Source organism: Pezoporus flaviventris, unplaced genomic scaffold (assembly GCF_033815535.1).
Source record: "Pezoporus flaviventris isolate CSIRO_AGI_PZ_B2104156 unplaced genomic scaffold, CSIRO_AGI_Pfla_v1 ptg000055l, whole genome shotgun sequence".
NCBI classification, from domain to species: Eukaryota; Metazoa; Chordata; class Aves; order Psittaciformes; family Psittacidae; genus Pezoporus; species Pezoporus flaviventris.
Window position 1 is genome coordinate 41,129 of NW_026892603.1, and position 27,562 is coordinate 68,690.

The following is a 27,562-nucleotide window of genomic DNA, read 5'->3' on the forward strand; positions in this document are numbered from 1 at the left end:
AAGCTGGTGCTTGGAATCTTCAGCACACAGTCAGCTTTGTAACACTGCCACCATCTTTGATGTCCCTACTCACTTTCATGCCTAAAAGTCCATTTGAATGCAACATCTGCGGAACTGCTCTCGGGTGTCCAGGAAGAGAGTAAGTAGAGCACGAACGTTTGGCATTTGCCTCTACAGTGAAAAAACCAGGAATCAAAGCATGTGCTGCACCTCTTCAGCACAGAGTCAGCTTTGGAACAGTGTCACCATCAATGCCTTCGCTCCTCTCTTTCATACGTAAAAGTCCATTGGAATTTTACCTCTCCTGAGCTTGCTCTAGGGGACCCGTAGCAAAACGAATAGGGCACGAACGTTTCCCCTCAGCTTCCAAAGCCGAAGAGGGAGGAGGGAAAGCTGCTGCGAGTGATCTTCAGGACACAGTCAGCTTTGCAACTGTAACTCCATCACTGCTGCCACAGCTCACTTTCACGCCTAAAAGTTCATTGGAATACAACTTCTCCGGAGCTTGCTCTCCTCTCCCCAGCAGCACTTGGACTAGAGCAGGACGTTTGGCCTCTGCTTCCACAGGCGAAGAGCCAGCCGGAGATAAAGCTGCTGATGGACTCTTCAGCACACAGTCAGCTTTGTGACACTGCCAGCATCATTGATGTCGCAGCTCACTTTCATGCCTAAAAGTCCATTTGAATGCAACATCTGCGGAACTGCTCTCGGGTGCCCAGGAAGAGAGTGAGTAGAGTACGAACGTTTGGCATTTGCGTCTACAGTGAGAGAGCCAGGAATCAAAGCATGTGCTGCACCTCTTCAGCACACAGTCAGCTTTGCAACAGTGTCACCATCATTGCCTTCGCTCCTCTCTTTCATAGGTAAAACCTCCATTAGAATTTTATCTCTCCGGAGACTGCTGTAGGGGCCCTGTAGACAACAAATATGGGACAACGGTTTGCCCTCAGCTTCCAAAGCCGAAGAGGGAGGAGGGAAAGCTGCTGCGAGTGATCTTGAGAACACAGTCAGCTCTGCAACGGTGACTCCATCATTGCTGTCACTGCTCACTTTCCTATCAGAGGTGGCAGTTGAATGCAACTTCTCCGGAGCTTGCTCTCGCCTACCCAGCACCGCAGGTAGTAGAGCACAAACATTTAGCCTCTCCCGAAGAAAAGCTGGTGTTGGGCCTCTTCAGCACACAGTCTTCTTTGCAAGGGTGAAACCGTCATTGATGTCGGTCCTCACTTTCAGGAGTAAAAGTCCTTTTGAAAGCAACATCTCCGGAGCTTGCTCTCGGCTGGCCAGCAGCTCTGGGAGTAGGGCACGAATGTTTGCCCTCAGCTTCCAAACTCCATCAGGGAGGAGGGAGAGCTGCTGCTACTGATCTTGAGAACACAGTCAGCTTGGCAACGGTGACTCCATCACTGCTGTCACAGCTCACTTTCTCGCCTAAAAGTTCATTTAAATGCAACTTCTCCGGAGCTTGCTCTCCTCTACCCAGCAGCACTGGGACTAGAGCAGGACGTTTGGCCTCTGCTTCCACAAACGCAGAGCCAGGTGGGAAAGCTGGTGCTTGGACTCTTCAGCACACAGTCAGCTTCTTAACGCTGCCACCATCTTTGATGTCGCTACTCACATTCATGCCTAAAAGTCCATTTGAATGCAACATCTGCGGAACTACTCTCGGGTGCCCAGGAAGAGAGTAGAGCACGAACGTTTGGCATTTGCCTCTACAGTGAGAGAGCCAGGAATCAAAGCATGTGTTGCACCTATTCAGCACACATTCAGCTTTGCAACAGTGTCACCATCACTGCATTCGCTCCTCTCTTTCATACGTAAAAGTCCATTAGACTTGTACCTCTCCGTAGCTTGTTGTAGGGGACCCGTAGCAAAACGAGAAGGGCGCGAACGTTTGCCCTCAGCTTCGAAAGCCGAACAGGGATGAGGGAAAGCTGCTGCTACTGATCTTGAGAACACAGTCAGCTCTGCAACGGTGACTCCATCACTGCTGTCACAGCTCACTTTCACGCCTAAAAGTTCATTGGAATACAACTTCTCCGGAGCTTGCTCTCGGATACCCAGCAGCACTGGGACTAGAGCAGGACGTTTGGCCTCTGCTTCCAAAGACGAAGAGCCAGCCGGAGGTAAAGCTGCTGATGGACTCTTCAGCACACAGTCAGCTTTGTAACACTGCCAGCATCATTGATGTCGCAGCTCACTTTCACGCCTAGAAGTCCATTTGAATGCAACATCTGCGGAACTGCTCTCGGGTGCCCAGGAAGAGAGTGAGTAGAGTACGAACGTTTGGCATTTGCCTCTACAGAGAGAGAGCCAGGAATCAAAGCATGTGCTGCACCTCTTCAGCACAGAGTCAGCTTTGCAACAGTGTCACCACCATTGCCTTCGCTCCTCTCTTTCATACGTAAAAGTCCATTGGAATTGTACCTCTCCGGAGATTGCTGTAGGGGCCCCGTTGACAACGAATATGGGACAACGGTTTGCCCTCAGCTTCCAAAGCCGAAGAGGGAGGAGGGAAAGCTTCTGAGAGTGATCTTCAGCACACAGTCAGTTTGGCAACGGTGACTCCACTGCTGTCACAGCTCACTTTCTCGCCTAAAAGTTCATTGGAATGCAACTTCTCCGGAGCGTGCTCTCGGCTACCCAGCAGCACTGGGACTAGAGCAGGACGTTTGGCTTCTGCTTCCACAGACGCAGAGCCAGGCGGGAAAGCTGGTGCTTGGAGTCTTCAGCACACAGCTCTTTAACACTGCCACCATCTTTGATGTCGCTACTCACTTTCATGCCTAAAAGTCCATTTGAATGCAACATCTGCGGAACTGCTCTCTGGTGCCCAGGAAGAGAGTAAGTAGAGCACGAACGTTTGGCTTTTGCCTCTACAATGAGAGAGCCAGGAATCAAAGCATGTGCTGCACCTCTTCAGCACACAGTCAGCTTTGCAACAGTGTCACCATCATTGCCTTCGCGCCTCTCTTTCATAGGTAAAACCTCCATTAGAATTGTATCTCTCCGGAGATTGCTGTAGGGGCCCCGTAGACAACAAATATGGGACAACGGTTTGCCCTCAGCATCCAAAGCCGAAGAGGGAGGAGGGAAAGCTGCTGCGAGTGATCTTCAGCACACAGTCACCTTTGCAACGGTGACTCCATCATTGCTGTCACTGCTCACTTTCCTATCAGAGGTGGCACTTGAATGCAACTTATCCGGAGCTTGCTCTCGCCTACCCAGCACCGCAGGTAGTAGAGCACAAACATTTAGCCTCTCCCGAAGAAAAGCTTGTGTTGGTCCTCTTCAGCACACAGTCTTCTTTGCAAGGGTGAAACCGTCATTGATGTCTCTCCTCACTTTCAGGAGTAAAAGTTGTTTTGAAAGCAACATCTCTGGAGCTTGCTCTCGCCTGCCCAGCAGCTCTGGGAGTAGGGCACGAATGTTTGCCCTCAGCTTCCAAAGTCGATCAGGGAGGAGGGAGAGCTGCTGCTATTGATCTTGAGAAGACAGTCAGGTCTGCCACGGTGACTCCATCACTGCTGTCACAGCTCACTTTCACGCCTAAAAGTTCTTTGGAATACAACTTCTCCGGAGCTTGCTCTCCTCTACCCAGCAGCACTTGGACTAGAGCAGGACGTTTGGCCTCTGCTTCCACAGACGAAGAGTCAGGCGGGAAAGCTGGTGCTTGGAATCTTCAGCACACAGTCAGCTTTGTAACACTGCCACCATCTTTGATGTCCCTACTCACTTTCATGCCTAAAAGTCCATTTGAATGCAACATCTGCGGAACTGCTCTCGGGTGTCCAGGAAGAGAGTAAGTAGAGCACGAACGTTTGGCATTTGCCTCTACAGTGAAAAAACCAGGAATCAAAGCATGTGCTGCACCTCTTCAGCACAGAGTCAGCTTTGGAACAGTGTCACCATCAATGCCTTCGCTCCTCTCTTTCATACGTAAAAGTCCATTGGAATTTTACCTCTCCTGAGCTTGCTCTAGGGGACCCGTAGCAAAACGAATAGGGCACGAACGTTTCCCCTCAGCTTCCAAAGCCAAAGAGGGAGGAGGGAAAGCTGCTGCGAGTGATCTTCAGGACACAGTCAGCTTTGCAACTGTAACTCCATCACTGCTGCCACAGCTCACTTTCACGCCTAAAAGTTCATTGGAATACAACTTCTCCGGAGCTTGCTCTCCTCTCCCCAGCAGCACTTGGACTAGAGCAGGACGTTTGGCCTCTGCTTCCACAGGCGAAGAGCCAGCCGGAGATAAAGCTGCTGATGGACTCTTCAGCACACAGTCAGCTTTGTGACACTGCCAGCATCATTGATGTCGCAGCTCACTTTCATGCCTAAAAGTCCATTTGAATGCAACATCTGCGGAACTGCTCTCGGGTGCCCAGGAAGAGAGTGAGTAGAGTACGAACGTTTGGCATTTGCGTCTACAGTGAGAGAGCCAGGAATCAAAGCATGTGCTGCACCTCTTCAGCACACAGTCAGCTTTGCAACAGTGTCACCATCATTGCCTTCGCTCCTCTCTTTCATAGGTAAAACCTCCATTAGAATTTTATCTCTCCGGAGACTGCTGTAGGGGCCCTGTAGACAACAAATATGGGACAACGGTTTGGGCTCAGCTTCCAAAGCCGAAGAGGGAGGAGGGAAAGCTGCTGCGAGTGATCTTGAGAACACAGTCAGCTCTGCAACGGTGACTCCATCATTGCTGTCACTGCTCACTTTCCTATCAGAGGTGGCAGTTGAATGCAACTTCTCCGGAGCTTGCTCTCGCCTACCCAGCACCGCAGGTAGTAGAGCACAAACATTTAGCCTCTCCCGAAGAAAAGCTGGTGTTGGGCCTCTTCAGCACACAGTCTTCTTTGCAAGGGTGAAACCGTCATTGATGTCGGTCCTCACTTTCAGGAGTAAAAGTCCTTTTGAAAGCAACATCTCCGGAGCTTGCTCTCGGCTGGCCAGCAGCTCTGGGAGTAGGGCACGAATGTTTGCCCTCAGCTTCCAAACTCCATCAGGGAGGAGGGAGAGCTGCTGCTACTGATCTTGAGAACACAGTCAGCTTGGCAACGGTGACTCCATCACTGCTGTCACAGCTCACTTTCTCGCCTAAAAGTTCATTTAAATGCAACTTCTCCGGAGCTTGCTCTCCTCTACCCAGCAGCACTGGGACTAGAGCAGGACGTTTGGCCTCTGCTTCCACAAACGCAGAGCCAGGTGGGAAAGCTGGTGCTTGGAGTCTTCAGCACACAGTCAGCTTCTTAACGCTGCCACCATCTTTGATGTCGCTACTCACTTTCATGCCTAAAAGTCCATTTGAATGCAACATCTGCGGAACTACTCTCGGGTGCCCAGGAAGAGAGTAGAGCACGAACGTTTGGCATTTGCCTCTACAGTGAGAGAGCCAGGAATCAAAGCATGTGTTGCACCTATTCAGCACACATTCAGCTTTGCAACAGTGTCACCATCACTGCATTCGCTCCTCTCTTTCATACGTAAAAGTCCATTAGACTTGTACCTCTCCGTAGCTTGTTGTAGGGGACCCGTAGCAAAACGAGAAGGGCGCGAACGTTTGCCCTCAGCTTCGAAAGCCGAACAGGGATGAGGGAAAGCTGCTGCTACTGATCTTGAGAACACAGTCAGCTCTGCAACGGTGACTCCATCACTGCTGTCACAGCTCACTTTCACGCCTAAAAGTTCATTGGAATACAACTTCTCCGGAGCTTGCTCTCGGATACCCAGCAGCACTGGGACTAGAGCAGGACGTTTGGCCTCTGCTTCCAAAGACGAAGAGCCAGCCGGAGGTAAAGCTGCTGATGGACTCTTCAGCACACAGTCAGCTTTGTAACACTGCCAGCATCATTGATGTCGCAGCTCACTTTCACGCCTAGAAGTCCATTTGAATGCAACATCTGCGGAACTGCTCTCGGGTGCCCAGGAAGAGAGTGAGTAGAGTACGAACGTTTGGCATTTGCCTCTACAGAGAGAGAGCCAGGAATCAAAGCATGTGCTGCACCTCTTCAGCACAGAGTCAGCTTTGCAACAGTGTCACCACCATTGCCTTCGCTCCTCTCTTTCATACGTAAAAGTCCATTGGAATTTTACCTCTCCTGAGCTTGCTCTAGGGGACCCGTAGCAAAACGAATAGGGCACGAACGTTTGCCCTCAGCTTCCAAAGCCGAAGAGGGAGGAGGGAAAGCTGCTGCGAGTGATCTTCAGCACACAGTCACCTTTGCAACGGTGACTCCATCATTGCTGTCACTGCTCACTTTCCTATCAGAGGTGGCACTTGAATGCAACTTATCCGGAGCTTGCTCTCGCCTACCCAGCACCGCAGGTAGTAGAGCACAAACATTTAGCCTCTCCCGAAGAAAAGCTTGTGTTGGTCCTCTTCAGCACACAGTCTTCTTTGCAAGGGTGAAACCGTCATTGATGTCTCTCCTCACTTTCAGGAGTAAAAGTCGTTTTGAAAGCAACATCTCTGGAGCTTGCTCTCCTCTACCCAGCAGCACTTGGACTAGAGCAGGACGTTTGGCCTCTGCTTCCACAGACGAAGAGTCAGGCGGGAAAGCTGGTGCTTGGAATCTTCAGCACACAGTCAGCTTTGTAACACTGCCACCATCTTTGATGTCCCTACTCACTTTCATGCCTAAAAGTCCATTTGAATGCAACATCTGCGGAACTGCTCTCGGGTGTCCAGGAAGAGAGTAAGTAGAGCACGAACGTTTGGCATTTTCCTCTACAGTGAAAAAACCAGGAATCAAAGCATGTGCTGCACCTCTTCAGCACAGAGTCAGCTTTGGAACAGTGTCACCATCAATGCCTTCGCTCCTCTCTTTCATACGTAAAAGTCCATTGGAATTTTACCTCTCCTGAGCTTGCTCTAGGGGACCCGTAGCAAAACGAATAGGGCACGAACGTTTCCCCTCAGCTTCCAAAGCCGAAGAGGGAGGAGGGAAAGCTGCTGCGAGTGATCTTCAGGACACAGTCAGCTTTGCAACTGTAACTCCATCACTGCTGCCACAGCTCACTTTCACGCCTAAAAGTTCATTGGAATACAACTTCTCCGGAGCTTGCTCTCCTCTCCCCAGCAGCACTTGGACTAGAGCAGGACGTTTGGCCTCTGCTTCCACAGGCGAAGAGCCAGCCGGAGATAAAGCTGCTGATGGACTCTTCAGCACACAGTCAGCTTTGTGACACTGCCAGCATCATTGATGTTGCAGCTCACTTTCATGCCTAAAAGTCCATTTGAATGCAACATCTGCGGAACTGCTCTCGGGTGCCCAGGAAGAGAGTGAGTAGAGTACGAACGTTTGGCATTTGCGTCTACAGTGAGAGAGCCAGGAATCAAAGCATGTGCTGCACCTCTTCAGCACACAGTCAGCTTTGCAACAGTGTCACCATCATTGCCTTCGCTCCTCTCTTTCATAGGTAAAACCTCCATTAGAATTTTATCTCTCCGGAGACTGCTGTAGGGGCCCTGTAGACAACAAATATGGGACAACGGTTTGCCCTCAGCTTCCAAAGCCGAAGAGGGAGGAGGGAAAGCTGCTGCGAGTGATCTTGAGAACACAGTCAGCTCTGCAACGGTGACTCCATCATTGCTGTCACTGCTCACTTTCCTATCAGAGGTGGCAGTTGAATGCAACTTCTCCGGAGCTTGCTCTCGCCTACCCAGCACCGCAGGTAGTAGAGCACAAACATTTAGCCTCTCCCGAAGAAAAGCTGGTGTTGGGCCTCTTCAGCACACAGTCTTCTTTGCAAGGGTGAAACCGTCATTGATGTCGGTCCTCACTTTCAGGAGTAAAAGTCCTTTTGAAAGCAACATCTCCGGAGCTTGCTCTCGGCTGGCCAGCAGCTCTGGGAGTAGGGCACGAATGTTTGCCCTCAGCTTCCAAACTCCATCAGGGAGGAGGGAGAGCTGCTGCTACTGATCTTGAGAACACAGTCAGCTTGGCAACGGTGACTCCATCACTGCTGTCACAGCTCACTTTCTCGCCTAAAAGTTCATTTAAATGCAACTTCTCCGGAGCTTGCTCTCCTCTACCCAGCAGCACTGGGACTAGAGCAGGACGTTTGGCCTCTGCTTCCACAAACGCAGAGCCAGGTGGGAAAGCTGGTGCTTGGAGTCTTCAGCACACAGTCAGCTTCTTAACGCTGCCACCATCTTTGATGTCGCTACTCACTTTCATGCCTAAAAGTCCATTTGAATGCAACATCTGCGGAACTACTCTCGGGTGCCCAGGAAGAGAGTAGAGCACGAACGTTTGGCATTTGCCTCTACAGTGAGAGAGCCAGGAATCAAAGCATGTGTTGCACCTATTCAGCACACATTCAGCTTTGCAACAGTGTCACCATCACTGCATTCGCTCCTCTCTTTCATACGTAAAAGTCCATTAGACTTGTACCTCTCCGTAGCTTGTTGTAGGGGACCCGTAGCAAAACGAGAAGGGCGCGAACGTTTGCCCTCAGCTTCGAAAGCCGAACAGGGATGAGGGAAAGCTGCTGCTACTGATCTTGAGAACACAGTCAGCTCTGCAACGGTGACTCCATCACTGCTGTCACAGCTCACTTTCACGCCTAAAAGTTCATTGGAATACAACTTCTCCGGAGCTTGCTCTCGGATACCCAGCAGCACTGGGACTAGAGCAGGACGTTTGGCCTCTGCTTCCAAAGACGAAGAGCCAGCCGGAGGTAAAGCTGCTGATGGACTCTTCAGCACACAGTCAGCTTTGTAACACTGCCAGCATCATTGATGTCGCAGCTCACTTTCACGCCTAGAAGTCCATTTGAATGCAACATCTGCGGAACTGCTCTCGGGTGCCCAGGAAGAGAGTGAGTAGAGTACGAACGTTTGGCATTTGCCTCTACAGAGAGAGAGCCAGGAATCAAAGCATGTGCTGCACCTCTTCAGCACAGAGTCAGCTTTGCAACAGTGTCACCACCATTGCCTTCGCTCCTCTCTTTCATACGTAAAAGTCCATTGGAATTGTACCTCTCCGGAGATTGCTGTAGGGGCCCCGTTGACAACGAATATGGGACAACGGTTTGCCCTCAGCTTCCAAAGCCGAAGAGGGAGGAGGGAAAGCTTCTGAGAGTGATCTTCAGCACACAGTCAGTTTGGCAACGGTGACTCCACTGCTGTCACAGCTCACTTTCTCGCCTAAAAGTTCATTGGAATGCAACTTCTCCGGAGCGTGCTCTCGGCTACCCAGCAGCACTGGGACTAGAGCAGGACGTTTGGCTTCTGCTTCCACAGACGCAGAGCCAGGCGGGAAAGCTGGTGCTTGGAGTCTTCAGCACACAGCTCTTTAACACTGCCACCATCTTTGATGTCGCTACTCACTTTCATGCCTAAAAGTCCATTTGAATGCAACATCTGCGGAACTGCTCTCTGGTGCCCAGGAAGAGAGTAAGTAGAGCACGAACGTTTGGCTTTTGCCTCTACAATGAGAGAGCCAGGAATCAAAGCATGTGCTGCACCTCTTCAGCACACAGTCAGCTTTGCAACAGTGTCACCATCATTGCCTTCGCGCCTCTCTTTCATAGGTAAAACCTCCATTAGAATTGTATCTCTCCGGAGATTGCTGTAGGGGCCCCGTAGACAACAAATATGGGACAACGGTTTGCCCTCAGCATCCAAAGCCGAAGAGGGAGGAGGGAAAGCTGCTGCGAGTGATCTTCAGCACACAGTCACCTTTGCAACGGTGACTCCATCATTGCTGTCACTGCTCACTTTCCTATCAGAGGTGGCACTTGAATGCAACTTATCCGGAGCTTGCTCTCGCCTACCCAGCACCGCAGGTAGTAGAGCACAAACATTTAGCCTCTCCCGAAGAAAAGCTTGTGTTGGTCCTCTTCAGCACACAGTCTTCTTTGCAATGGTGAAACCGTCATTGATGTCTCTCCTCACTTTCAGGAGTAAAAGTCGTTTTGAAAGCAACATCTCTGGAGCTTGCTCTCGCCTGCCCAGCAGCTCTGGGAGTAGGGCACGAATGTTTGCCCTCAGCTTCCAAAGTCGATCAGGGAGGAGGGAGAGCTGCTGCTATTGATCTTGAGAAGACAGTCAGGTCTGCCACGGTGACTCCATCACTGCTGTCACAGCTCACTTTCACGCCTAAAAGTTCTTTGGAATACAACTTCTCCGGAGCTTGCTCTCCTCTACCCAGCAGCACTTGGACTAGAGCAGGACGTTTGGCCTCTGCTTCCACAGACGAAGAGTCAGGCGGGAAAGCTGGTGCTTGGAATCTTCAGCACACAGTCAGCTTTGTAACACTGCCACCATCTTTGATGTCCCTACTCACTTTCATGCCTAAAAGTCCATTTGAATGCAACATCTGCGGAACTGCTCTCGGGTGTCCAGGAAGAGAGTAAGTAGAGCACGAACGTTTGGCATTTGCCTCTACAGTGAAAAAACCAGGAATCAAAGCATGTGCTGCACCTCTTCAGCACAGAGTCAGCTTTGGAACAGTGTCACCATCAATGCCTTCGCTCCTCTCTTTCATACGTAAAAGTCCATTGGAATTTTACCTCTCCTGAGCTTGCTCTAGGGGACCCGTAGCAAAACGAATAGGGCACGAACGTTTCCCCTCAGCTTCCAAAGCCGAAGAGGGAGGAGGGAAAGCTGCTGCGAGTGATCTTCAGGACACAGTCAGCTTTGCAACTGTAACTCCATCACTGCTGCCACAGCTCACTTTCACGCCTAAAAGTTCATTGGAATACAACTTCTCCGGAGCTTGCTCTCCTCTCCCCAGCAGCACTTGGACTAGAGCAGGACGTTTGGCCTCTGCTTCCACAGGCGAAGAGCCAGCCGGAGATAAAGCTGCTGATGGACTCTTCAGCACACAGTCAGCTTTGTGACACTGCCAGCATCATTGATGTCGCAGCTCACTTTCATGCCTAAAAGTCCATTTGAATGCAACATCTGCGGAACTGCTCTCGGGTGCCCAGGAAGAGAGTGAGTAGAGTACGAACGTTTGGCATTTGCGTCTACAGTGAGAGAGCCAGGAATCAAAGCATGTGCTGCACCTCTTCAGCACACAGTCAGCTTTGCAACAGTGTCACCATCATTGCCTTCGCTCCTCTCTTTCATAGGTAAAACCTCCATTAGAATTTTATCTCTCCGGAGACTGCTGTAGGGGCCCTGTAGACAACAAATATGGGACAACGGTTTGGGCTCAGCTTCCAAAGCCGAAGAGGGAGGAGGGAAAGCTGCTGCGAGTGATCTTGAGAACACAGTCAGCTCTGCAACGGTGACTCCATCATTGCTGTCACTGCTCACTTTCCTATCAGAGGTGGCAGTTGAATGCAACTTCTCCGGAGCTTGCTCTCGCCTACCCAGCACCGCAGGTAGTAGAGCACAAACATTTAGCCTCTCCCGAAGAAAAGCTGGTGTTGGGCCTCTTCAGCACACAGTCTTCTTTGCAAGGGTGAAACCGTCATTGATGTCGGTCCTCACTTTCAGGAGTAAAAGTCCTTTTGAAAGCAACATCTCCGGAGCTTGCTCTCGGCTGGCCAGCAGCTCTGGGAGTAGGGCACGAATGTTTGCCCTCAGCTTCCAAACTCCATCAGGGAGGAGGGAGAGCTGCTGCTACTGATCTTGAGAACACAGTCAGCTTGGCAACGGTGACTCCATCACTGCTGTCACAGCTCACTTTCTCGCCTAAAAGTTCATTTAAATGCAACTTCTCCGGAGCTTGCTCTCCTCTACCCAGCAGCACTGGGACTAGAGCAGGACGTTTGGCCTCTGCTTCCACAAACGCAGAGCCAGGTGGGAAAGCTGGTGCTTGGAGTCTTCAGCACACAGTCAGCTTCTTAACGCTGCCACCATCTTTGATGTCGCTACTCACTTTCATGCCTAAAAGTCCATTTGAATGCAACATCTGCGGAACTACTCTCGGGTGCCCAGGAAGAGAGTAGAGCACGAACGTTTGGCATTTGCCTCTACAGTGAGAGAGCCAGGAATCAAAGCATGTGTTGCACCTATTCAGCACACATTCAGCTTTGCAACAGTGTCACCATCACTGCATTCGCTCCTCTCTTTCATACGTAAAAGTCCATTAGACTTGTACCTCTCCGTAGCTTGTTGTAGGGGACCCGTAGCAAAACGAGAAGGGCGCGAACGTTTGCCCTCAGCTTCGAAAGCCGAACAGGGATGAGGGAAAGCTGCTGCTACTGATCTTGAGAACACAGTCAGCTCTGCAACGGTGACTCCATCACTGCTGTCACAGCTCACTTTCACGCCTAAAAGTTCATTGGAATACAACTTCTCCGGAGCTTGCTCTCGGATACCCAGCAGCACTGGGACTAGAGCAGGACGTTTGGCCTCTGCTTCCAAAGACGAAGAGCCAGCCGGAGGTAAAGCTGCTGATGGACTCTTCAGCACACAGTCAGCTTTGTAACACTGCCAGCATCATTGATGTCGCAGCTCACTTTCACGCCTAGAAGTCCATTTGAATGCAACATCTGCGGAACTGCTCTCGGGTGCCCAGGAAGAGAGTGAGTAGAGTACGAACGTTTGGCATTTGCCTCTACAGAGAGAGAGACAGGAATCAAAGCATGTGCTGCACCTCTTCAGCACAGAGTCAGCTTTGCAACAGTGTCACCACCATTGCCTTCGCTCCTCTCTTTCATACGTAAAAGTCCATTGGAATTGTACCTCTCCGGAGATTGCTGTAGGGGCCCCGTTGACAACGAATATGGGACAACGGTTTGCCCTCAGCTTCCAAAGCCGAAGAGGGAGGAGGGAAAGCTTCTGAGAGTGATCTTCAGCACACAGTCAGTTTGGCAACGGTGACTCCACTGCTGTCACAGCTCACTTTCTCGCCTAAAAGTTCATTGGAATGCAACTTCTCCGGAGCGTGCTCTCGGCTACCCAGCAGCACTGGGACTAGAGCAGGACGTTTGGCTTCTGCTTCCACAGACGCAGAGCCAGGCGGGAAAGCTGGTGCTTGGAGTCTTCAGCACACAGCTCTTTAACACTGCCACCATCTTTGATGTCGCTACTCACTTTCATGCCTAAAAGTCCATTTGAATGCAACATCTGCGGAACTGCTCTCGGGTGCCCAGGAAGAGAGTAAGTAGAGCACGAACGTTTGGCTTTTGCCTCTACAATGAGAGAGCCAGGAATCAAAGCATGTGCTGCACCTCTTCAGCACACAGTCAGCTTTGCAACAGTGTCACCATCATTGCCTTCGCGCCTCTCTTTCATAGGTAAAACCTCCATTAGAATTGTATCTCTCCGGAGATTGCTGTAGGGGCCCCGTAGACAACAAATATGGGACAACGGTTTGCCCTCAGCATCCAAAGCCGAAGAGGGAGGAGGGAAAGCTGCTGCGAGTGATCTTCAGCACACAGTCACCTTTGCAACGGTGACTCCATCATTGCTGTCACTGCTCACTTTCCTATCAGAGGTGGCACTTGAATGCAACTTATCCGGAGCTTGCTCTCGCCTACCCAGCACCGCAGGTAGTAGAGCACAAACATTTAGCCTCTCCCGAAGAAAAGCTTGTGTTGGTCCTCTTCAGCACACAGTCTTCTTTGCAATGGTGAAACCGTCATTGATGTCTCTCCTCACTTTCAGGAGTAAAAGTCGTTTTGAAAGCAACATCTCTGGAGCTTGCTCTCGCCTGCCCAGCAGCTCTGGGAGTAGGGCACGAATGTTTGCCCTCAGCTTCCAAAGTCGATCAGGGAGGAGGGAGAGCTGCTGCTATTGATCTTGAGAAGACAGTCAGGTCTGCCACGGTGACTCCATCACTGCTGTCACAGCTCACTTTCACGCCTAAAAGTTCTTTGGAATACAACTTCTCCGGAGCTTGCTCTCCTCTACCCAGCAGCACTTGGACTAGAGCAGGACGTTTGGCCTCTGCTTCCACAGACGAAGAGTCAGGCGGGAAAGCTGGTGCTTGGAATCTTCAGCACACAGTCAGCTTTGTAACACTGCCACCATCTTTGATGTCCCTACTCACTTTCATGCCTAAAAGTCCATTTGAATGCAACATCTGCGGAACTGCTCTCGGGTGTCCAGGAAGAGAGTAAGTAGAGCACGAACGTTTGGCATTTGCCTCTACAGTGAAAAAACCAGGAATCAAAGCATGTGCTGCACCTCTTCAGCACAGAGTCAGCTTTGGAACAGTGTCACCATCAATGCCTTCGCTCCTCTCTTTCATACGTAAAAGTCCATTGGAATTTTACCTCTCCTGAGCTTGCTCTAGGGGACCCGTAGCAAAACGAATAGGGCACGAACGTTTCCCCTCAGCTTCCAAAGCCGAAGAGGGAGGAGGGAAAGCTGCTGCGAGTGATCTTCAGGACACAGTCAGCTTTGCAACTGTAACTCCATCACTGCTGCCACAGCTCACTTTCACGCCTAAAAGTTCATTGGAATACAACTTCTCCGGAGCTTGCTCTCCTCTCCCCAGCAGCACTTGGACTAGAGCAGGACGTTTGGCCTCTGCTTCCACAGGCGAAGAGCCAGCCGGAGATAAAGCTGCTGATGGACTCTTCAGCACACAGTCAGCTTTGTGACACTGCCAGCATCATTGATGTCGCAGCTCACTTTCATGCCTAAAAGTCCATTTGAATGCAACATCTGCGGAACTGCTCTCGGGTGCCCAGGAAGAGAGTGAGTAGAGTACGAACGTTTGGCATTTGCGTCTACAGTGAGAGAGCCAGGAATCAAAGCATGTGCTGCACCTCTTCAGCACACAGTCAGCTTTGCAACAGTGTCACCATCATTGCCTTCGCTCCTCTCTTTCATAGGTAAAACCTCCATTAGAATTTTATCTCTCCGGAGACTGCTGTAGGGGCCCTGTAGACAACAAATATGGGACAACGGTTTGCCCTCAGCTTCCAAAGCCGAAGAGGGAGGAGGGAAAGCTGCTGCGAGTGATCTTGAGAACACAGTCAGCTCTGCAACGGTGACTCCATCATTGCTGTCACTGCTCACTTTCCTATCAGAGGTGGCAGTTGAATGCAACTTCTCCGGAGCTTGCTCTCGCCTACCCAGCACCGCAGGTAGTAGAGCACAAACATTTAGCCTCTCCCGAAGAAAAGCTGGTGTTGGGCCTCTTCAGCACACAGTCTTCTTTGCAAGGGTGAAACCGTCATTGATGTCGGTCCTCACTTTCAGGAGTAAAAGTCCTTTTGAAAGCAACATCTCCGGAGCTTGCTCTCGGCTGGCCAGCAGCTCTGGGAGTAGGGCACGAATGTTTGCCCTCAGCTTCCAAACTCCATCAGGGAGGAGGGAGAGCTGCTGCTACTGATCTTGAGAACACAGTCAGCTTGGCAACGGTGACTCCATCACTGCTGTCACAGCTCACTTTCTCGCCTAAAAGTTCATTTAAATGCAACTTCTCCGGAGCTTGCTCTCCTCTACCCAGCAGCACTGGGACTAGAGCAGGACGTTTGGCCTCTGCTTCCACAAACGCAGAGCCAGGTGGGAAAGCTGGTGCTTGGAGTCTTCAGCACACAGTCAGCTTCTTAACGCTGCCACCATCTTTGATGTCGCTACTCACTTTCATGCCTAAAAGTCCATTTGAATGCAACATCTGCGGAACTACTCTCGGGTGCCCAGGAAGAGAGTAGAGCACGAACGTTTGGCATTTGCCTCTACAGTGAGAGAGCCAGGAATCAAAGCATGTGTTGCACCTATTCAGCACACATTCAGCTTTGCAACAGTGTCACCATCACTGCATTCGCTCCTCTCTTTCATACGTAAAAGTCCATTAGACTTGTACCTCTCCGTAGCTTGTTGTAGGGGACCCGTAGCAAAACGAGAAGGGCGCGAACGTTTGCCCTCAGCTTCGAAAGCCGAACAGGGATGAGGGAAAGCTGCTGCTACTGATCTTGAGAACACAGTCAGCTCTGCAACGGTGACTCCATCACTGCTGTCACAGCTCACTTTCACGCCTAAAAGTTCATTGGAATACAACTTCTCCGGAGCTTGCTCTCGGATACCCAGCAGCACTGGGACTAGAGCAGGACGTTTGGCCTCTGCTTCCAAAGACGAAGAGCCAGCCGGAGGTAAAGATGCTAATGGACTCTTCAGCACACAGTCAGCTTTGTAACACTGCCAGCATCATTGATGTCGCAGCTCACTTTCACGCCTAGAAGTCCATTTGAATGCAACATCTGCGGAACTGCTCTCGGGTGCCCAGGAAGAGAGTGAGTAGAGTACGAACGTTTGGCATTTGCCTCTACAGAGAGAGAGACAGGAATCAAAGCATGTGCTGCACCTCTTCAGCACAGAGTCAGCTTTGCAACAGTGTCACCACCATTGCCTTCGCTCCTCTCTTTCATACGTAAAAGTCCATTGGAATTTTACCTCTCCTGAGCTTGCTCTAGGGGACCCGTAGCAAAACGAATAGGGCACGAACGTTTGCCCTCAGCTTCCAAAGCCGAAGAGGGAGGAGGGAAAGCTGCTGCGAGTGATCTTCAGCACACAGTCACCTTTGCAACGGTGACTCCATCATTGCTGTCACTGCTCACTTTCCTATCAGAGGTGGCACTTGAATGCAACTTCTCCGGAGCTTGCTCTCGCCTACCCAGCACCGCAGGTAGTAGAGCACAAACATTTAGCCTCTCCCGAAGAAAAGCTTGTGTTGGTCCTCTTCAGCACACAGTCTTCTTTGCAAGGGTGAAACCGTCATTGATGTCTCTCCTCACTTTCAGGAGTAAAAGTCGTTTTGAAAGCAACATCTCTGGAGCTTGCTCTCCTCTACCCAGCAGCACTTGGACTAGAGCAGGACGTTTGGCCTCTGCTTCCACAGACGAAGAGTCAGGCGGGAAAGCTGGTGCTTGGAATCTTCAGCACACAGTCAGCTTTGTAACACTGCCACCATCTTTGATGTCCCTACTCACTTTCATGCCTAAAAGTCCATTTGAATGCAACATCTGCGGAACTGCTCTCGGGTGTCCAGGAAGAGAGTAAGTAGAGCACGAACGTTTGGCATTTTCCTCTACAGTGAAAAAACCAGGAATCAAAGCATGTGCTGCACCTCTTCAGCACAGAGTCAGCTTTGGAACAGTGTCACCATCAATGCCTTCGCTCCTCTCTTTCATACGTAAAAGTCCATTGGAATTTTACCTCTCCTGAGCTTGCTCTAGGGGACCCGTAGCAAAACGAATAGGGCACGAACGTTTCCCCTCAGCTTCCAAAGCCGAAGAGGGAGGAGGGAAAGCTGCTGCGAGTGATCTTCAGGACACAGTCAGCTTTGCAACTGTAACTCCATCACTGCTGCCACAGCTCACTTTCACGCCTAAAAGTTCATTGGAATACAACTTCTCCGGAGCTTGCTCTCCTCTCCCCAGCAGCACTTGGACTAGAGCAGGACGTTTGGCCTCTGCTTCCACAGGCGAAGAGCCAGCCGGAGATAAAGCTGCTGATGGACTCTTCAGCACACAGTCAGCTTTGTGACACTGCCAGCATCATTGATGTCGCAGCTCACTTTCATGCCTAAAAGTCCATTTGAATGCAACATCTGCGGAACTGCTCTCGGGTGCCCAGGAAGAGAGTGAGTAGAGTACGAACGTTTGGCATTTGCGTCTACAGTGAGAGAGCCAGGAATCAAAGCATGTGCTGCACCTCTTCAGCACACAGTCAGCTTTGCAACAGTGTCACCATCATTGCCTTCGCTCCTCTCTTTCATAGGTAAAACCTCCATTAGAATTTTATCTCTCCGGAGACTGCTGTAGGGGCCCTGTAGACAACAAATATGGGACAACGGTTTGCCCTCAGCTTCCAAAGCCGAAGAGGGAGGAGGGAAAGCTGCTGCGAGTGATCTTGAGAACACAGTCAGCTCTGCAACGGTGACTCCATCATTGCTGTCACTGCTCACTTTCCTATCAGAGGTGGCAGTTGAATGCAACTTCTCCGGAGCTTGCTCTCGCCTACCCAGCACCGCAGGTAGTAGAGCACAAACATTTAGCCTCTCCCGAAGAAAAGCTGGTGTTGGGCCTCTTCAGCACACAGTCTTCTTTGCAAGGGTGAAACCGTCATTGATGTCGGTCCTCACTTTCAGGAGTAAAAGTCCTTTTGAAAGCAACATCTCCGGAGCTTGCTCTCGGCTGGCCAGCAGCTCTGGGAGTAGGGCACGAATGTTTGCCCTCAGCTTCCAAACTCCATCAGGGAGGAGGGAGAGCTGCTGCTACTGATCTTGAGAACACAGTCAGCTTGGCAACGGTGACTCCATCACTGCTGTCACAGCTCACTTTCTCGCCTAAAAGTTCATTTAAATGCAACTTCTCCGGAGCTTGCTCTCCTCTACCCAGCAGCACTGGGACTAGAGCAGGACGTTTGGCCTCTGCTTCCACAAACGCAGAGCCAGGTGGGAAAGCTGGTGCTTGGAGTCTTCAGCACACAGTCAGCTTCTTAACGCTGCCACCATCTTTGATGTCGCTACTCACTTTCATGCCTAAAAGTCCATTTGAATGCAACATCTGCGGAACTACTCTCGGGTGCCCAGGAAGAGAGTAGAGCACGAACGTTTGGCATTTGCCTCTACAGTGAGAGAGCCAGGAATCAAAGCATGTGTTGCACCTATTCAGCACACATTCAGCTTTGCAACAGTGTCACCATCACTGCATTCGCTCCTCTCTTTCATACGTAAAAGTCCATTAGACTTGTACCTCTCCGTAGCTTGTTGTAGGGGACCCGTAGCAAAACGAGAAGGGCGCGAACGTTTGCCCTCAGCTTCGAAAGCCGAACAGGGATGAGGGAAAGCTGCTGCTACTGATCTTGAGAACACAGTCAGCTCTGCAACGGTGACTCCATCACTGCTGTCACAGCTCACTTTCACGCCTAAAAGTTCATTGGAATACAACTTCTCCGGAGCTTGCTCTCGGATACCCAGCAGCACTGGGACTAGAGCAGGACGTTTGGCCTCTGCTTCCAAAGACGAAGAGCCAGCCGGAGGTAAAGATGCTAATGGACTCTTCAGCACACAGTCAGCTTTGTAACACTGCCAGCATCATTGATGTCGCAGCTCACTTTCACGCCTAGAAGTCCATTTGAATGCAACATCTGCGGAACTGCTCTCGGGTGCCCAGGAAGAGAGTGAGTAGAGTACGAACGTTTGGCATTTGCCTCTACAGAGAGAGAGACAGGAATCAAAGCATGTGCTGCACCTCTTCAGCACAGAGTCAGCTTTGCAACAGTGTCACCACCATTGCCTTCGCTCCTCTCTTTCATACGTAAAAGTCCATTGGAATTTTACCTCTCCTGAGCTTGCTCTAGGGGACCCGTAGCAAAACGAATAGGGCACGAACGTTTGCCCTCAGCTTCCAAAGCCGAAGAGGGAGGAGGGAAAGCTGCTGCGAGTGATCTTCAGCACACAGTCACCTTTGCAACGGTGACTCCATCATTGCTGTCACTGCTCACTTTCCTATCAGAGGTGGCACTTGAATGCAACTTCTCCGGAGCTTGCTCTCGCCTACCCAGCACCGCAGGTAGTAGAGCACAAACATTTAGCCTCTCCCGAAGAAAAGCTTGTGTTGGTCCTCTTCAGCACACAGTCTTCTTTGCAAGGGTGAAACCGTCATTGATGTCTCTCCTCACTTTCAGGAGTAAAAGTCGTTTTGAAAGCAACATCTCTGGAGCTTGCTCTCCTCTACCCAGCAGCACTTGGACTAGAGCAGGACGTTTGGCCTCTGCTTCCACAGACGAAGAGTCAGGCGGGAAAGCTGGTGCTTGGAATCTTCAGCACACAGTCAGCTTTGTAACACTGCCACCATCTTTGATGTCCCTACTCACTTTCATGCCTAAAAGTCCATTTGAATGCAACATCTGCGGAACTGCTCTCGGGTGTCCAGGAAGAGAGTAAGTAGAGCACGAACGTTTGGCATTTGCCTCTACAGTGAAAAAACCAGGAATCAAAGCATGTGCTGCACCTCTTCAGCACAGAGTCAGCTTTGGAACAGTGTCACCATCAATGCCTTCGCTCCTCTCTTTCATACGTAAAAGTCCATTGGAATTTTACCTCTCCTGAGCTTGCTCTAGGGGACCCGTAGCAAAACGAATAGGGCACGAACGTTTCCCCTCAGCTTCCAAAGCCGAAGAGGGAGGAGGGAAAGCTGCTGCGAGTGATCTTCAGGACACAGTCAGCTTTGCAACTGTAACTCCATCACTGCTGCCACAGCTCACTTTCACGCCTAAAAGTTCATTGGAATACAACTTCTCCGGAGCTTGCTCTCCTCTCCCCAGCAGCACTTGGACTAGAGCAGGACGTTTGGCCTCTGCTTCCACAGGCGAAGAGCCAGCCGGAGATAAAGCTGCTGATGGACTCTTCAGCACACAGTCAGCTTTGTGACACTGCCAGCATCATTGATGTCGCAGCTCACTTTCATGCCTAAAAGTCCATTTGAATGCAACATCTGCGGAACTGCTCTCGGGTGCCCAGGAAGAGAGTGAGTGGAGTACGAACGTTTGGCATTTGCGTCTACAGTGAGAGAGCCAGGAATCAAAGCATGTGCTGCACCTCTTCAGCACACAGTCAGCTTTGCAACAGTGTCACCATCATTGCCTTCGCTCCTCTCTTTCATAGGTAAAACCTCCATTAGAATTTTATCTCTCCGGAGACTGCTGTAGGGGCCCTGTAGACAACAAATATGGGACAACGGTTTGCCCTCAGCTTCCAAAGCCGAAGAGGGAGGAGGGAAAGCTGCTGCGAGTGATCTTGAGAACACAGTCACCTCTGCAACGGTGACTCCATCATTGCTGTCACTGCTCACTTTCCTATCAGAGGTGGCAGTTGAATGCAACTTCTCCGGAGCTTGCTCTCGCCTACCCAGCACCGCAGGTAGTAGAGCACAAACATTTAGCCTCTCCCGAAGAAAAGCTGGTGTTGGGCCTCTTCAGCACACAGTCTTCTTTGCAAGGGTGAAACCGTCATTGATGTCTCTCCTCACTTTCAGGAGTAAAAGTCCTTTTGAAAGCAACATCTCCGGAGCTTGCTCTCGGCTGGCCAGCAGCTCTGGGAGTAGGGCACGAATGTTTGCCCTCAGCTTCCAAACTCCATCAGGGAGGAGGGAGAGCTGCTGCTACTGATCTTGAGAACACAGTCAGCTTGGCAACGGTGACTCCATCACTGCTGTCACAGCTCACTTTCTCGCCTAAAAGTTCATTTAAATGCAACTTCTCCGGAGCTTGCTCTCCTCTACCCAGCAGCACTGGGACTAGAGCAGGACGTTTGGCCTCTGCTTCCACAAACGCAGAGCCAGGTGGGAAAGCTGGTGCTTGGAGTCTTCAGCACACAGTCAGCTTCTTAACGCTGCCACCATCTTTGATGTCGCTACTCACTTTCATGCCTAAAAGTCCATTTGAATGCAACATCTGCGGAACTACTCTCGGGTGCCCAGGAAGAGAGTAGAGCACGAACGTTTGGCATTTGCCTCTACAGTGAGAGAGCCAGGAATCAAAGCATGTGTTGCACCTATTCAGCACACATTCAGCTTTGCAACAGTGTCACCATCACTGCATTCGCTCCTCTCTTTCATACGTAAAAGTCCATTAGACTTGTACCTCTCCGTAGCTTGTTGTAGGGGACCCGTAGCAAAACGAGAAGGGCGCGAACGTTTGCCCTCAGCTTCGAAAGCCGAACAGGGATGAGGGAAAGCTGCTGCTACTGATCTTGAGAACACAGTCAGCTCTGCAACGGTGACTCCATCACTGCTGTCACAGCTCACTTTCACGCCTAAAAGTTCATTGGAATACAACTTCTCCGGAGCTTGCTCTCGGATACCCAGCAGCACTGGGACTAGAGCAGGACGTTTGGCCTCTGCTTCCAAAGACGAAGAGCCAGCCGGAGGTAAAGCTGCTGATGGACTCTTCAGCACACAGTCAGCTTTGTAACACTGCCAGCATCATTGATGTCGCAGCTCACTTTCACGCCTAGAAGTCCATTTGAATGCAACATCTGCGGAACTGCTCTCGGGTGCCCAGGAAGAGAGTGAGTAGAGTACGAACGTTTGGCATTTGCCTCTACAGAGAGAGAGACAGGAATCAAAGCATGTGCTGCACCTCTTCAGCACAGAGTCAGCTTTGCAACAGTGTCACCACCATTGCCTTCGCTCCTCTCTTTCATACGTAAAAGTCCATTGGAATTGTACCTCTCCGGAGATTGCTGTAGGGGCCCCGTTGACAACGAATATGGGACAACGGTTTGCCCTCAGCTTCCAAAGCCGAAGAGGGAGGAGGGAAAGCTTCTGAGAGTGATCTTCAGCACACAGTCAGTTTGGCAACGGTGACTCCACTGCTGTCACAGCTCACTTTCTCGCCTAAAAGTTCATTGGAATGCAACTTCTCCGGAGCGTGCTCTCGGCTACCCAGCAGCACTGGGACTAGAGCAGGACGTTTGGCTTCTGCTTCCACAGACGCAGAGCCAGGCGGGAAAGCTGGTGCTTGGAGTCTTCAGCACACAGCTCTTTAACACTGCCACCATCTTTGATGTCGCTACTCACTTTCATGCCTAAAAGTCCATTTGAATGCAACATCTGCGGAACTGCTCTCTGGTGCCCAGGAAGAGAGTAAGTAGAGCACGAACGTTTGGCTTTTGCCTCTACAATGAGAGAGCCAGGAATCAAAGCATGTGCTGCACCTCTTCAGCACACAGTCAGCTTTGCAACAGTGTCACCATCATTGCCTTCGCGCCTCTCTTTCATAGGTAAAACCTCCATTAGAATTGTATCTCTCCGGAGATTGCTGTAGGGGCCCCGTAGACAACAAATATGGGACAACGGTTTGCCCTCAGCATCCAAAGCCGAAGAGGGAGGAGGGAAAGCTGCTGCGAGTGATCTTCAGCACACAGTCACCTTTGCAACGGTGACTCCATCATTGCTGTCACTGCTCACTTTCCTATCAGAGGTGGCACTTGAATGCAACTTATCCGGAGCTTGCTCTCGCCTACCCAGCACCGCAGGTAGTAGAGCACAAACATTTAGCCTCTCCCGAAGAAAAGCTTGTGTTGGTCCTCTTCAGCACACAGTCTTCTTTGCAAGGGTGAAACCGTCATTGATGTCTCTCCTCACTTTCAGGAGTAAAAGTCGTTTTGAAAGCAACATCTCCGGAGCTTGCTCTCGCCTGCCCAGCAGCTCTGGGAGTAGGGCACGAATGTTTGCCCTCAGCTTCCAAAGTCGATCAGGGAGGAGGGAGAGCTGCTGCTATTGATCTTGAGAAGACAGTCAGGTCTGCCACGGTGACTCCATCACTGCTGTCACAGCTCACTTTCACGCCTAAAAGTTCTTTGGAATACAACTTCTCCGGAGCTTGCTCTCCTCTACCCAGCAGCACTTGGACTAGAGCAGGACGTTTGGCCTCTGCTTCCACAGACGAAGAGTCAGGCGGGAAAGCTGGTGCTTGGAATCTTCAGCACACAGTCAGCTTTGTAACACTGCCACCATCTTTGATGTCCCTACTCACTTTCATGCCTAAAAGTCCATTTGAATGCAACATCTGCGGAACTGCTCTCGGGTGTCCAGGAAGAGAGTAAGTAGAGCACGAACGTTTGGCATTTGCCTCTACAGTGAAAAAACCAGGAATCAAAGCATGTGCTGCACCTCTTCAGCACAGAGTCAGCTTTGGAACAGTGTCACCATCAATGCCTTCGCTCCTCTCTTTCATACGTAAAAGTCCATTGGAATTTTACCTCTCCTGAGCTTGCTCTAGGGGACCCGTAGCAAAACGAATAGGGCACGAACGTTTCCCCTCAGCTTCCAAAGCCGAAGAGGGAGGAGGGAAAGCTGCTGCGAGTGATCTTCAGGACACAGTCAGCTTTGCAACTGTAACTCCATCACTGCTGCCACAGCTCACTTTCACGCCTAAAAGTTCATTGGAATACAACTTCTCCGGAGCTTGCTCTCCTCTCCCCAGCAGCACTTGGACTAGAGCAGGACGTTTGGCCTCTGCTTCCACAGGCGAAGAGCCAGCCGGAGATAAAGCTGCTGATGGACTCTTCAGCACACAGTCAGCTTTGTGACACTGCCAGCATCATTGATGTCGCAGCTCACTTTCATGCCTAAAAGTCCATTTGAATGCAACATCTGCGGAACTGCTCTCGGGTGCCCAGGAAGAGAGTGAGTAGAGTACGAACGTTTGGCATTTGCGTCTACAGTGAGAGAGCCAGGAATCAAAGCATGTGCTGCACCTCTTCAGCACACAGTCAGCTTTGCAACAGTGTCACCATCATTGCCTTCGCTCCTCTCTTTCATAGGTAAAACCTCCATTAGAATTTTATCTCTCCGGAGACTGCTGTAGGGGCCCTGTAGACAACAAATATGGGACAACGGTTTGCCCTCAGCTTCCAAAGCCGAAGAGGGAGGAGGGAAAGCTGCTGCGAGTGATCTTGAGAACACAGTCACCTCTGCAACGGTGACTCCATCATTGCTGTCACTGCTCACTTTCCTATCAGAGGTGGCAGTTGAATGCAACTTCTCCGGAGCTTGCTCTCGCCTACCCAGCACCGCAGGTAGTAGAGCACAAACATTTAGCCTCTCCCGAAGAAAAGCTGGTGTTGGGCCTCTTCAGCACACAGTCTTCTTTGCAAGGGTGAAACCGTCATTGATGTCTCTCCTCACTTTCAGGAGTAAAAGTCCTTTTGAAAGCAACATCTCCGGAGCTTGCTCTCGGCTGGCCAGCAGCTCTGGGAGTAGGGCACGAATGTTTGCCCTCAGCTTCCAAACTCCATCAGGGAGGAGGGAGAGCTGCTGCTACTGATCTTGAGAACACAGTCAGCTTGGCAACGGTGACTCCATCACTGCTGTCACAGCTCACTTTCTCGCCTAAAAGTTCATTTAAATGCAACTTCTCCGGAGCTTGCTCTCCTCTACCCAGCAGCACTGGGACTAGAGCAGGACGTTTGGCCTCTGCTTCCACAAACGCAGAGCCAGGTGGGAAAGCTGGTGCTTGGAGTCTTCAGCACACAGTCAGCTTCTTAACGCTGCCACCATCTTTGATGTCGCTACTCACTTTCATGCCTAAAAGTCCATTTGAATGCAACATCTGCGGAACTACTCTCGGGTGCCCAGGAAGAGAGTAGAGCACGAACGTTTGGCATTTGCCTCTACAGTGAGAGAGCCAGGAATCAAAGCATGTGTTGCACCTATTCAGCACACATTCAGCTTTGCAACAGTGTCACCATCACTGCATTCGCTCCTCTCTTTCATACGTAAAAGTCCATTAGACTTGTACCTCTCCGTAGCTTGTTGTAGGGGACCCGTAGCAAAACGAGAAGGGCGCGAACGTTTGCCCTCAGCTTCGAAAGCCGAACAGGGATGAGGGAAAGCTGCTGCTGCTGATCTTGAGAACACAGTCAGCTCTGCAACGGTGACTCCATCACTGCTGTCACAGCTCACTTTCACGCCTAAAAGTTCATTGGAATACAACTTCTCCGGAGCTTGCTCTCGGATACCCAGCAGCACTGGGACTAGAGCAGGACGTTTGGCCTCTGCTTCCAAAGACGAAGAGCCAGCCGGAGGTAAAGCTGCTGATGGACTCTTCAGCACACAGTCAGCTTTGTAACACTGCCAGCATCATTGATGTCGCAGCTCACTTTCACGCCTAGAAGTCCATTTGAATGCAACATCTGCGGAACTGCTCTCGGGTGCCCAGGAAGAGAGTGAGTAGAGTACGAACGTTTGGCATTTGCCTCTACAGAGAGAGAGACAGGAATCAAAGCATGTGCTGCACCTCTTCAGCACAGAGTCAGCTTTGCAACAGTGTCACCACCATTGCCTTCGCTCCTCTCTTTCATACGTAAAAGTCCATTGGAATTGTACCTCTCCGGAGATTGCTGTAGGGGCCCCGTTGACAACGAATATGGGACAACGGTTTGCCCTCAGCTTCCAAAGCCGAAGAGGGAGGAGGGAAAGCTTCTGAGAGTGATCTTCAGCACACAGTCAGTTTGGCAACGGTGACTCCACTGCTGTCACAGCTCACTTTCTCGCCTAAAAGTTCATTGGAATGCAACTTCTCCGGAGCGTGCTCTCGGCTACCCAGCAGCACTGGGACTAGAGCAGGACGTTTGGCTTCTGCTTCCACAGACGCAGAGCCAGGCGGGAAAGCTGGTGCTTGGAGTCTTCAGCACACAGCTCTTTAACACTGCCACCATCTTTGATGTCGCTACTCACTTTCATGCCTAAAAGTCCATTTGAATGCAACATCTGCGGAACTGCTCTCTGGTGCCCAGGAAGAGAGTAAGTAGAGCACGAACGTTTGGCTTTTGCCTCTACAATGAGAGAGCCAGGAATCAAAGCATGTGCTGCACCTCTTCAGCACACAGTCAGCTTTGCAACAGTGTCACCATCATTGCCTTCGCGCCTCTCTTTCATAGGTAAAACCTCCATTAGAATTGTATCTCTCCGGAGATTGCTGTAGGGGCCCCGTAGACAACAAATATGGGACAACGGTTTGCCCTCAGCATCCAAAGCCGAAGAGGGAGGAGGGAAAGCTGCTGCGAGTGATCTTCAGCACACAGTCACCTTTGCAACGGTGACTCCATCATTGCTGTCACTGCTCACTTTCCTATCAGAGGTGGCACTTGAATGCAACTTATCCGGAGCTTGCTCTCGCCTACCCAGCACCGCAGGTAGTAGAGCACAAACATTTAGCCTCTCCCGAAGAAAAGCTTGTGTTGGTCCTCTTCAGCACACAGTCTTCTTTGCAAGGGTGAAACCGTCATTGATGTCTCTCCTCACTTTCAGGAGTAAAAGTCGTTTTGAAAGCAACATCTCCGGAGCTTGCTCTCGCCTGCCCAGCAGCTCTGGGAGTAGGGCACGAATGTTTGCCCTCAGCTTCCAAAGTCGATCAGGGAGGAGGGAGAGCTGCTGCTATTGATCTTGAGAAGACAGTCAGGTCTGCCACGGTGACTCCATCACTGCTGTCACAGCTCACTTTCACGCCTAAAAGTTCTTTGGAATACAACTTCTCCGGAGCTTGCTCTCCTCTACCCAGCAGCACTTGGACTAGAGCAGGACGTTTGGCCTCTGCTTCCACAGACGAAGAGTCAGGCGGGAAAGCTGGTGCTTGGAATCTTCAGCACACAGTCAGCTTTGTAACACTGCCACCATCTTTGATGTCCCTACTCACTTTCATGCCTAAAAGTCCATTTGAATGCAACATCTGCGGAACTGCTCTCGGGTGTCCAGGAAGAGAGTAAGTAGAGCACGAACGTTTGGCATTTGCCTCTACAGTGAAAAAACCAGGAATCAAAGCATGTGCTGCACCTCTTCAGCACAGAGTCAGCTTTGGAACAGTGTCACCATCAATGCCTTCGCTCCTCTCTTTCATACGTAAAAGTCCATTGGAATTTTACCTCTCCTGAGCTTGCTCTAGGGGACCCGTAGCAAAACGAATAGGGCACGAACGTTTCCCCTCAGCTTCCAAAGCCGAAGAGGGAGGAGGGAAAGCTGCTGCGAGTGATCTTCAGGACACAGTCAGCTTTGCAACTGTAACTCCATCACTGCTGCCACAGCTCACTTTCACGCCTAAAAGTTCATTGGAATACAACTTCTCCGGAGCTTGCTCTCCTCTCCCCAGCAGCACTTGGACTAGAGCAGGACGTTTGGCCTCTGCTTCCACAGGCGAAGAGCC